The following is a 13,334-nucleotide window of genomic DNA, read 5'->3' as shown; positions in this document are numbered from 1 at the left end:
TACACAACCGAGCACTAATTCACTAGTGGTACACAATGGAGCACTAACTCCCCAGTGGTACACAATGGAGCACTAACTCCCCAGTGGTACACAATGGAGCACTAATTCCATAGTGGTACACAATGGAGCACTAATTCCCCAGTGGTACACAATGGAGCACTAATTCCCCAGTGGTACACAATGGATCACTACCTCCCCAGTGGTACACAATGGAGCACTAATTCCCCAGTGGTACACGATGGAGCACTAATTCCCCAGTGGTACACAATGGAGCACTAATTCCATAGTGGTACAAAACTGAACACTAATTCACTAGTGGTACACAATGGAGCACTAATTCCCCAGTGGTACACAATGGAGCACTAATTCCATAGTGGTACACAATGGAGCACTAATTCCATAGTGGTACACAATGGAGCACTAATTCCATAGTGGTACACAATGGAGCACTAATTCCATAGTGGTACACAATGGAGCACTAATTCCCTAGTGGTACACAATGGAGCACTAATTCCCTAGTGGTACACAATGGAGCACTAATTCCATAGTGGTACACAATGGAGCACTAATTCCATAGTGGTACACAATGGAGCACTAATTCCCTAGTGGTACACAATGGAGCACTAATTCCATAGTGGTACACAATGGAGCACTAATTCCCTAGGGGTACACAATGGAGCACTAATTCCCTAGTGGTACACAATGGAGCACTAATTCCCTAGTGGTACACAATGGAGCACTAATTCCCCAGGGGTACACAATGGAGCACTAATTCCCTAGTGGTACACAATGGAGCACTAATTCAAAATGGCCAATACATTAAAGTCATTAGTCATTAAAGCAATAAGGCCTGAGGGAGTGTGGTATATGGCCTATATAACACGGATAAGGGCTGTTCTTACCCATGACGCAATGTGGAGTGCCTGGATACAGCCCATAGCCCTGGTAAATTGGCAATATTTCACAAACCCCAGAGGTGCCTTATTGCTATTATAAACTGGTTACCAACGTAATTGGAGAGGTAAAAAGAAATGTTTTGTCATACCCGTGGTATATGATCTGGTATACCACGACTTTCAGTAAATCAGCATTCAAGGCTCGAATCACCTAGTTTATAATGTAGCATTGGTCGCTAATGATGTTAATGACACAGAGCCCAGCCTAAGACAAGAACAAATTGAGTTCATCCTTTGTTACCATAGAGGTACAATTAGACTCGTCCTGAAAACTTTGTTATCCACACAGTAGTCATCAACAACCAGACAAAGGCATAACAACAAAAACCTTGTTGAATACTTGACTAAAATATTCCACAAAAACACTTGTGGGGCTTGATCCTCTAAGTTCACATCAGGGAGACACAAACACGCCCACACATAAACGCACGCGCATCATATACACACAAACACGCACACATACACAGGGGTCGCAGATAGAAATGTCAGCCCCATTACAAAACTCATTAAGGCAATGTGAGCAGGTGTTTACTGAAAATTCACAGCTTCCCATTTACCGCTCCCCACATTGCTACCCTGGAGCTTTCTGTTTCCCTTTCATCTCTCTGTCCCTCCCCGTCTCCCTCCGCCCCTCAGAGTGATGCACAGTCAGAGATGCTGTATGATACCTGCATGAAGATACTATCCACTTCAAAGTGTTTCTTCTCTGAGAATGTTACACAATGTGATCCCTCCCTCCCACATTGTTACACAATATTATCCCTCCCTCCCACATCGTTACACAATATGATCCCTCCCTCCCACATTGTTACACAATAGGATCCCTCCCTCCCACATTGTTACACAATATGATCCCTCCCTCCCACATTGTTACACAATATGATCCCTCCCTCCCACATTGTTACACAATAGGATCCCTCCCTCCCACATTGTTACACAATATGATCCCTCCCTCCCACATTGTTACACAATATGATCCCTCCCTCCCACATTGTTACACAATATGATCCCTCCCTCCCACATTGTTACACAATAGGATCCCTCCCTCCCACATTGTTACACAATATGATCCCTCCCACATTGTTACACAATATGATCCCTCCCTCCCACATTGTTACACAATATGATCCCTCCCTCCCACATTGTTACACAATAGGATCCCTCCCTCCCACATTGTTACACAATAGGATCCCTCCCTCCCACATTGTTATGCAATAGGATCCCTCCCTCCCACATTGTTACACAATATTATCCCTCCCACATTGTTACACAATATTATCCCTCCCACATTGTTACACAATAGGATCCATCTCTCCCACATTGTTACACAAAAGGATCCCTCCCTCCCACATTGTTACACAATAGGATCCCTCCCTCCCACATTGTTACACAATAGGATGCCTCCCTCCCACATTGTTACACAATAGGATGCCTCCCACATTGTTACACAATAGGATCCCTCCCTCCCACATTGTTACACAATAGGATCCATCCTCCCACATTGTTACACAATAGGATCCCTCCCTCCCACATTGTTACACAATAGGATGCCTCCCTCCCACATTGTTACACAATAGGATCCCTCCCTCCCACATTGTTACACAATAGGATGCCTCCCTCCCACATTGTTACACAATAGGATCCCTCCCTCACACATTGATACACAATAGGATCCCTCCCTCACACATTGTTACACAATAGGATCCCTCCCTCCCACATTGTTACACGATAGGATCCATCCCTCCCACATTGTTACACACATTGTTACACACATTGTTACACAATAGGATCCTTCCCTCACACATTGTTACACAATAGGATCCCTCCCTCACACATTGTTACACAATAGGATGCCTCCCTCACACATTGTTACACAATAGGATCCCTCCCTCACACATTGTTACACAATAGGATCCCTCCCTCACACATTGTTACACAATAGGATGCCTCCCTCACACATTGTTACACAATAGGATCCCTCCCTCACACATTGTTACACAATAGGATGCCTCCCTCACACATTGTTACACAATAGGATCCCTCCCTCACACATTGTTACACAATAGGATCCCTCCCTCCCACATTGTTACACACATTGTTACACAATAGGATCCTTCCCTCACACATTGTTACACAATAGGATCCCTCCCTCCCACATTGTTACACACATTGTTACACAATAGGATCCTTCCCTCACACATTGTTACACAATAGGATCCATCCCTCCCACATTGTTACACACATTGTTACACAATAGGATCCTTCCCTCACACATTGTTACACAATAGGATCCCTCCCTCACACATTGTTACACACATTGTTACACAATAGGATCCTTCCCTCACACATTGTTACACAATAGGATCCTTCCCTCACACATTGTTACACAATAGGATCCATCCTTCTGTAGCTCAGTTGGTAGAGCATGGCGCTTGTAACGCCAGGGTAGTGGGTTCGATCCCCGGGACCACCCATACGTAGAATGTATGCACACATGACTGTAAGTCGCTTTGGATAAAAGTGTCTGCTAAATGGCATATATTATCCCTCCCACATTGTTACACAATAGGATGCCTCCCTCACACATTGTTACACAATAGGATCCCTCCCTCACACATTGTTACACACATTGTTACACAATAGGATCCTTCCCTCACACATTGTTACACAATAGGATCCTTCCCTCACACATTGTTACACAATAGGATCCTTCCCTCACACATTGTTACACAATAGGATCCTTCCCTCACACATTGTTACACAATATGATCCATCCCTCCCACATTGTTACACAATAGGATCCCTCCCTCCCACATTGTTACACAATAGGATCCATCCCTCCCACATTGTTACACAATAGGATCCATCCCTCCCACATTGTTACACAAATTGTTACACAATAGGATCCCTCCCCCCCACATTGTTACACAATAGGATCCATCCCACACACATTGTTACACAATAGGATCCTTCCCTCACACATTGTTACACAATAGGATCCATCCCTCCCACATTGTTACACAATAGGATCCTTCCCTCACACATTGTTACACAATAGGATCCATCCCTCCCACATTGTTACACACATTGTTACACAATAGGATCCTTCCCTCACACATTGTTACACAATAGGATCCCTCCCTCACACATTGTTACACAATAGGATCCCTCCCTCACACATTGTTACACAATAGGATGCCTCCCTCCCACATTGTTACACAATAGGATCCCTCCCTCACACATTGTTACACAATAGGATGCCTCCCTCACACATTGTTACACAATAGGATCCCTCCCTCACACATTGTTACACAATAGGATCCTTCCCTCACACATTGTTACACAATAGGATCCCTCCCTCCCACATTGTTACACACATTGTTACACAATAGGATCCTTCCCTCACACATTGTTACACAATAGGATCCATCCCTCCCACATTGTTACACACATTGTTACACAATAGGATCCTTCCCTCACACATTGTTACACAATAGGATCCCTCCCTCACACATTGTTACACAATAGGATCCCTCCCTCACACATTGTTACACAATAGGATGCCTCCCTCACACATTGTTACACAATAGGATCCCTCCCTCACACATTGTTACACAATAGGATGCCTCCCTCACACATTGTTACACAATAGGATCCCTCCCTCACACATTGTTACACAATAGGATCCATCCCTCCCACATTGTTACACAATAGGATGCCTCCCTCACACATTGTTACACAATAGGATCCTTCCCTCACACATTGTTACACAATAGGATCCATCCCTCCCACATTGTTACACACATTGTTACACAATAGGATCCTTCCCTCACACATTGTTACACAATAGGATCCCTCCCTCACACATTGTTACACAATAGGATCCCTCCCTCACACATTGTTACACAATAGGATCCCTCCCTCACACATTGTTACACAATAAGATCCCTCCCTCACACATTGTTACACAATAGGATCCCTCCCTCACACATTGTTACACAATAGGATCCCTCCCTCACACATTGTTACACAATAGGATGCCTCCCTCACACATTGTTACACAATAGGATCCCTCCCTCACACATTGTTACACAATAGGATCCCTCCCTCACACATTGTTACACAATATGATCCCTCCCTCACACATTGTTACACAATAGGATCCATCCCTCCCACATTGTTACACACATTGTTACACAATAGGATCCTTCCCTCACACATTGTTACACAATAGGATCCCTCCCTCACACATTGTTACACAATAGGATCCCTCCCTCACATTGTTACACAATAGGATCCCTCCCTACATTGTTACACAATAGGATGCCTCCCTCACACATTGTTACACAATAGGATCCCTCCCTCACACATTGTTACACAATAGGATGCCTCCCTCACACATTGTTACACAATAGGATCCATCCCTCCCACATTGTTACACACATTGTTACACAATAGGATCCCTCCCTCACACATTGTTACACAATAGGATCCCTCCCTCACACATTGTTACACAATAGGATCCATCCCTCCCACATTGTTACACAATAGGATGCCTCCCTCCCACATTGTTGCACAATAGGATGCCTCCCTCACACATTGTTGCACAATAGGATCCCTCCCTCCCACATTGTTACACAATAGGATGCCTCCCTCCCACATTGTTACACAATAGGATCCCTCCCTCCTCTCTCACCATAGTTGAACCATCAGCGATGACATGACTACACAGTGTGTGACTGTGGCCTCCGCTTTCGGTAACGAGCCTAATGACTCAGAGATGATTAAGAAGAGGTGACAAACACACAGACGCCCAGCCGTTCCTTTATTCTCTCTCATCTGTGTGTATGTAGACTGATTACAGAGAAAGGAAAAACACTTTAGGAGTTTAATTAGCTTTCAGTGCAGCAGGTTGATGGAACGACAAAGAGGATAATGTTATTTTCAATTAAAATGGGGTTCTTTTCATCTGTGCCGTTAGGGGTGGGTTTAAGGGGCTGCATCCCCAAATGCATTTGGCCCACCTTTTTGAGTCACTGGCTTGCTGGGGCTCTCTCGTGCCGTCCCTGGGGGGGGATGCCTCACCTGGGTGGGTTGATTCACTGTTGTGGTCGGCCTGTCTGGGTTCCCCCCCCCACCCCTTGGGTTGTACCGTGTCGGAGATCTTTGTGGGCTATACTCGGCCTTGTCTCAGGATGGTAAGTTGGTGGTTGAAGATTTCCCTCTAGTGGTGTGGGGGCTGTGCTTTGGCAAAGTGGGTGGGGTTATATCCTTCCTGTTTGGCCCTGTCCGGGGGTGTCCTCGGATGGGGCCACAGTGTCTCCTGACCCCTCCTGTCTCAGCCTCCAGTATTTATGCTGCAGTAGTTTATGTGTCGGGGCTAGGGTCAGTTTGTTTATCTGGAGTACTTCTCCTGTCCTATTCGGTGTCCTGTGTAAATCTAAGTGTGCGTTCTCTAATTCTCTCCTTCTCTCTTTCTTTCTCTCTCTCGGAGGACCTGAGCCCTAGAACCATGCCCCAGGACTACCTGACATGATGACTCCTTGCTGTCCCCAGTCCACCTGGCCATGCTGCTGCTCCAGTTTCAACTGGCCTGGGCCCTAGGACCATGTCCCAGGACTACCTGACATGAGGACTCCTTGCTGTCCCCAGTCCACCTGGCCATGCTCCTGCTCCAGTTTCAACTGACCTGAGCCCTAGGACCGTGCCCCAGGACTACCTGACATGATGGCTCCTTGCTGTCCCCAGTCCATCTGACTGTGCTGCTGCTCCAGTTTCAACTGTTCTGCCTTATTATTATTTGACCATGCTGGTCATTTATGAACATTTGAACATCTTGGTCATGTTCTGTTATAATCTCTACCCGGCACAGCCAGAAGAGGACTGGCCACCCCACATAGCCCGGTTCCTCTCTAGGTTTCTTCCTAGGTTTTGGCCTTTCTAGGGAGTTTTTCCTAGCCACCGTGCTTTTACACCTGCATTGTTTGCTGTTTGGGGTTTTAGGCTGGGTTTCTGTACAGCACTTTGAGATATCAGCTGATGTACGAAGGGCTATATAAATAAATTTGATTTGATTTGATTTGATTTTGTGATGGTTGAAAAAAAAATGCGCTGATGTGCTTTAGGACCATGCAGATGCCTCGGAACAGGCGGGCAGGCTGTTTTTATTCTGCACCCAGCGGTTTCTAAAGCCAGTGTGGCATGTTGAATTTGTTTTCTTCCTTTCAATTTGGCTCGAGCATGTGAACGGTTTGGGCCATTAGCTGTTATGACCCCTAAATGAAAGTTAAACCTCTCAGGAACATATATGTGCCTTCCCCTCCCCTCTACAACGTTTACAAGTTACACAAGACTCATTAGAAGGGACTTAGACAAAAAATAGCACAGAATGGCTGGGGGAAAGGAATTGAATGCAATTGTGATATTTTTGCTATGAATTTGGCTCCCGCCTTGGAACAGTTTGGGCTATTAGCAAATATGACCCCATTCCTGAAAGCTAAGACTCTCAGGAACACATCTTCTGTTCTAAGAAAGATGAAATACACAATAATTGCCTGATCTTCCTTCCTAAAATGTTAGGCCTCACTCTCTCCTTAGGCCTCACACCCCCGTATCTGAGATACCTACTGCAGCCCTCATTCTCCACATACAACATCCGTTCTGCCAGTCACATTCTGTTAAAGGTCCCCAAAGCACATACATCCCTGGGTCGCTCCTCTTTTCAGTTTGCTGCAGCTAGCGACTGGAACGGGCTGCAAAAACACTCAAACTGGAGTCATCTCCATCTCTTCATTCAAAGACTCAATCATGGGCACTTACTGACAGTTGTGGCTGCTTTGCGTGATATATTGTTGTCTCTACCTTCTTGCCCTTGTGCTGTTGTCTGTGTCCAATAATGTTTGCACCAGGTTTTGTGCTGCTACCATGTTGTGCTGCTACCATGCTGTGTTGTTGTCTTAGGTCTCTCTTTATGTAGTGTTGTGGTGTATCTCTTGTCGTCATGTGTGTTTTGTCCTCTATTTCTATTCCATTTTAATCCCAACCCCCGTCCCCGCAGGAGGCCTTTTTGCCTTTTGGAAGGCTGTCATTGTATTTGATTTATTTATTTAACCTTTATTTAACTAGACAAGTCAGCTAAGAACAAATTCTTATTTACAATGATGGCCTACACCGGCCAAACCCGGAAAACGCTGGGCCAATTGCGCACCGCCCTATGGGACTCTCAATCACGACCGGTTGTGATACAGCCTGGATTTAAACCAGGGTGTCTATAGGGAGACCTCTAGCGCTGAGATGCAGTGGCTTAGACGGCTGTGCCACTTGAGAGCCCAAACTCACGAGCTGCCTATGTTCAAAGAGGAAGAGGCAAAGTGAGAGAGCTCACTCTCGTCAAATTCTGTCTAGAATAAGTCCAATGCGTTTCTATGGGCATAATATGCAGACTTAAGTTTGTCTCCTGCATTCCCGCATGTGGGACAATGACACCCATTGTTAGGGTAGAGATGTGAGCATCTCGTCATTATACTGTATACAGATCTCTGGTTTCAGCCTCTCGCGAATTGGAAAGGAAAGTTGGTGGGTGTATAGTGCTCTGTTAGATTGCTGGCTTCCCCTAAAGTAAATCCATGTTTTGTCCAAATTATATAATTACCCCTGTCTAAATAAAAACATTCAAAATACTTCACCAGAGAGCATGACTTAGCCACGGAAGATCATTAGCCTCTTAAAAACATACAGTTGTTTCAAATCACAAGTGTGTAGGCCTACGCCTATTTGGGAAGCCCACAATTTGGATAGTGTTCGTGGCAATAGGTCTAGCTGATTGAGTTGTGGCTGTCAGTGAAAAGCATCGAAAATATATGTGTTAAGATATTGTGTCTTGAGTATAATTTCAAACGTTACAACAAGAAGATAGGAAGGGGTGTGTGGCGAAGCCATGGCCTGTCTCACTCCCGATTGCATGCACTCAGTTCTCCAGAATGAACTCAGCTGGCTCCCGACAATTCTTGGATAATAATTGTTTCATTCTGTAAATTGTTTGGCCTTTTATTTTTGATCAATTCCCCATTACATATGTCACCAGTAGGCCTAGTAATTGTACCTTTAATACATGTCATTTGGTTACATACATTTCTGTTAATGCATGTAGTAATTGCAGTCATTTATCTGGCCTGCTGCGTGTAAATGTAGGAGAGTGCCGATTTGGCAATGTCTGATTTCTGATTGTCTTAACTCACCAAGTCCATCACTAATAAGCTGAGCCTCTCATCCATTTTTTTTCTTCACCTCACATATCGTAAACAAAGTCTGTTTTTTTAACATCCTCCATAATCACCAAGCCTCAGTGTGAAAAATCGAAATATCATGATCTGATGATCCCATATATCCAGTGGAAACTTCATAAAAACAGCTGTCTGTACCGAGCTAACTGGTGCGGAAACTCTGAGGGTTAATACTATGTTGCAAGTTAGCTAGCGACAGCTTCTGGCCGGACCCATTTGATGACTTGATATAATGTTGCACTTCACCAGCAATATCTCAAGTCAAAGGGAGGCAGGGAGGCAGAGTAGAGAGATGAATGTGATTGAAAGAACCAGAATTTTCATCAGGATATTTTCTACTGTTTTTATTTGTCGGCTTTAGGCCTATGTATTTTACTTAGTTGACAATGGAAGTTATAGGCCTACAGCTACCTCTCTGAGTTCTATGTGCTCATTTCTTTAGCTGCCATTGGACCACAGTGTATCAATATGTCCATATGGCAGAAGCTGGTGCTCTCGCCTTAGTTGAATTAAATTTTTATGATTAACCACGGGATAATTTGGGCTCCCAAGTGGCACAGTGGTCCAAGGCACGGCATCTCAGTGCTAGAGGCGTCACTACAGACTCTGGTTCGATTCCAGGCTGTATCACAACCGGTCGTGATTGGGAGCCCCATGGGGTGGCACACAATTGGCCCAGCATCATTAGGGTTTTAGGGTAGGCCGTCATTGTAAATAAGAATTTGTTCTTCACTGACTTGCTTAATTACGGATGACGGATCACCACCTCAAGCTGAACCTCGGCAAGACGGAGCTGCTCTTCCTCCCGCGGAAGGACTGCCCGTTCCATGATCTCGCCATCACGGATGACAACTCCATTGTGTCCTCCTCCCAGAGCGCTAAGAACCTTGGCGTGACCCTGGACAACACCCTGTCGTTCTCAACTAACATCAAGGCGGTGGCCCGTTCCTGTAGGTTCATGCTCTACAACATCCGCAGAGTACGACCCTGCCTCACACAGGAAGCGGCGCAGGTCCTAATCCAGGCACTTGTCATCTCCTGTCTGGATTACTGCAACTCGCTGTTGGCTGGGCTCCCTGCCTGTGCCATTAAACCCCTACAACTCATCCAGAACGCCGCAGCCTGTCTGGTGTTCAACCTTCCCAAGTTCTCTCACGTCACCCCGCTCTCTCCACTGGCTTCCAGTTGAAGCTCGCATCCGCTACAAGACCATGGTGCTTGCCTACGGAGCTGTGAGGGGAACGGCACCTCAGTACCTCCAGGCTCTGATCAGGCCCTACACCCAAACAAGGGCACTGCGTTCATCCACCTCTGGCCTGCTCGCCTCCCTACCACTGAGGAAGTACAGCTCCCGCTCAGCCCAGTCAAAACTGTTCGCTGCTCTGGCCCCCCAATGGTGGAACAAACTCCCTCACGACGCCAGGACAGCGGAGTCAATCACCACCTTCCGGAGACACCTGAAACCCCACCTCTTTAAGGAATACCTAGGATAGGATAAGTAATCCCTCTCACCCCCCCCCCTTTAAGATTTAGATGCACTATTGTAAAGTGACTGTTCCACTGGATGTCATAAAGGAAAAATTATGATTTTGAGAAACAAAAATAATCATCATAACTGTCACGCAGATCGCTAGAAATGGTAGGCTAAATTGCAAGCTTCCCAAACTCACGAACTGCCTATGTTCTTTACTATAACATGCATTGATAAAAATCTGTTCTCTCCTGTTGCAAAAAGCATCTCTCTCTCGCTCTCTCTCATCTGTCACACGTTTCTGATGAGTGATGTACAGTGTAGAGTATGACACGCTGTGTCGTCGATGAAAACACCATCTGGGAAACACATCTGTGCATCAGCCACAGGGAGGAGCTACTGAGTCAGTTACACCACAGATATCACACCCACATCTATCAAAGAGAAGGACTCCCTGTACCTGGTACCCACACACGCTGTGAAAAAGAACAGAAATTCGACAGGGAAGGATCAGGCATTTTCTGATGCCTCCATATATGGCAACTCTGCTGTGACTGGGGACTTAGATAGACTTTAGCACAGGTATCCCAAGACAAATGACATGGACACAAAAAGAGGTGGAATACAAAATAAAATAAACAGAGATGAAAAACTGCAGGAGAAGATGGGGGGTGGATGTGGGGGTTGCTATATGTATCACGGAGAGAGAGGGAATGATAAAACGATAGCATGCTAAAGGCCAAAGGCTTAGGGTGCTTCAGACAGCAGAGAGAGAGAGAGAGAGAGAGAGAGAGAGAGAGAGAGAGAGAGAGAGAGAGAGAGAGAGAGAGAGAGAGAGAGAGAGAGAGAGAGAGAGAGAGAGAGAGAGAGAGAGAGAGAGAGAGAGAGAGAAAGAGAGAGATAAAGAGAGAAATTGAGAGAGAGGGAGAGAGATAGAGAGAGAAAGAGAGAGAGAGAGAGAAGTGAGAGAGAGGGAGAGAGGGAGAGAGAGAGAGAAAGTGAGAGAGAGGGAGAAAGTGAGAGAGAGAGGGGAGAAAGTGAGAGAGGGAGAAAGAGAGAGAGAGAGAGAGAGAGAGAGAGAGAGAGAGAGAGAGAGAGAGAGAGAGAGAGAGAGAGAGAGAGAGAGAGAGAGAGAGAGTGAGAGAGAGAGAAAGTGAGAGAGAGAAAGTGAGAGAGAGAGAGAGAGAGAGAGAGAGAGAGAGAGAGAGAGAGAGAGAGAGAGAGAGAGAGAGAGATAAAGTGAGAGAAATGGGGACACAGAGAGCTAGATAGAGAGATTGAGATAGAGAGATAGAAGTTGAGGTTGAGAATAGATAGAGATAACAGAGTGTGTTGGATGTGTATGGGGATTATTGAACGTAAACTACTGAGATAGTAGGGGATGGGGAGAGGATGTAGGGGAGGTAGAAAAAAATAGGTATACAGTGCATTCAGAAAGTATTTAGACCCCTTGACTTTTTCCACATTTTAGCCTTATTCTAAAATTGCGGAACTTTTTCCCTATCATCAATCTACACAAAATACCCCAGAATGACAAAACAAAAACTGATTTTTAGAAATGTTAGCAAATTTAACTGAAATAATACATTTACATAAGTATTCAGACCCTTTACTCAGTACTTTGTTGAAGCACCTTTGGCAGTGATTACAGCCTCTAGTCTCCTTGGGTAGGACACTACGTAAGCTTGGCACACCTGTTTTTGGGGAGTTTCTGCCAATATTCTCTGCAGATCCACTCAAGCTCTGTCAGGTTGGATAGAGAGCGTCAGGCCAAAGAGTTCAATCTTGGTTTCATCAGACCAGAGAATCTTGTTTCTTATGTCTGAGAGTCCTTTAGGTGTCTTTTGGCAAACTCCAAGCAAGCTGTCATGTGCCTTTAACTGAGGAGTGGATTCTGTCTGACCGCTCTACCATAAAGGCCTGATTGGTGGAATGCTGCAGAGATTGTTTTCCTTCTAAGGTTCTCCGATCTCCAAAGAGGAACTCTGGAGCTCTGTCAGAGTGACCTTCTCCCCCGATTGGTCAGTTTGGCTGGGCGGCCAGCTCTAATAAGAGTCTTGGTGGTTCCAAACTTCTTCCATTTAAAAATGATGAGGCCACTGTGTTCTTGGGGACCATCAGTGCTGCATAAATGTTTTGGTACCCTTCCCCAGATCTGTGCTTCGACACAATCCTGTCTCGGAGCTCTACGGACTCCTTTGACCTCAGAGCTTGGTTTTTGCTCTCACATGCACTGTCAAAATCAAATCAAATTTCAAATCAAATTTTTAAATCAAATCTAACTTTATTGGTCACACACATTTTTATTAGGTGTTATTGCAGATGTAGTGACATGCTTGTGTTCCTAGCTCCAACAGTGCAGTAATATCTAACAATTCACAACAATACACACAAATCTAAAAGTGAAATAATGGAATTAAGAAATACAGAAATATTAGGACGAGCAATGTAGGAGTGGTACTGACTAAAATTCAGTAGAATAGAATACAGTATATACTGTACATATGAAATGAGTAAAGCAGTATGTAAGCATTATTAAAGTGACTAGTGTTCCATTATTAAAGTGACCAGTGATTCAATAATCTATAGGGCAGCAACCTCTAAGGGTCAGGGTTGAGTAACTGG

General features: G+C 45.1%; 1 protein-coding gene across 6 annotated transcripts in view; it reads right to left on the bottom strand.

The window, feature by feature from the left end:
- The window catches only part of LOC124038466 (brain-specific angiogenesis inhibitor 1-associated protein 2-like), a 185,740-nt gene that overhangs the window by 36,930 nt on the left and 135,476 nt on the right, over window positions 1–13,334 (bottom strand). The window lies entirely within an intron of this gene.

Source organism: Oncorhynchus gorbuscha, linkage group LG06 (genome assembly GCF_021184085.1).
Source record: "Oncorhynchus gorbuscha isolate QuinsamMale2020 ecotype Even-year linkage group LG06, OgorEven_v1.0, whole genome shotgun sequence".
Taxonomy (NCBI): domain Eukaryota; kingdom Metazoa; phylum Chordata; class Actinopteri; order Salmoniformes; family Salmonidae; genus Oncorhynchus; species Oncorhynchus gorbuscha.
Note: the sequence above shows the minus strand (reverse complement) of the source record. Positions and strands in the feature narration are given on the sequence as shown.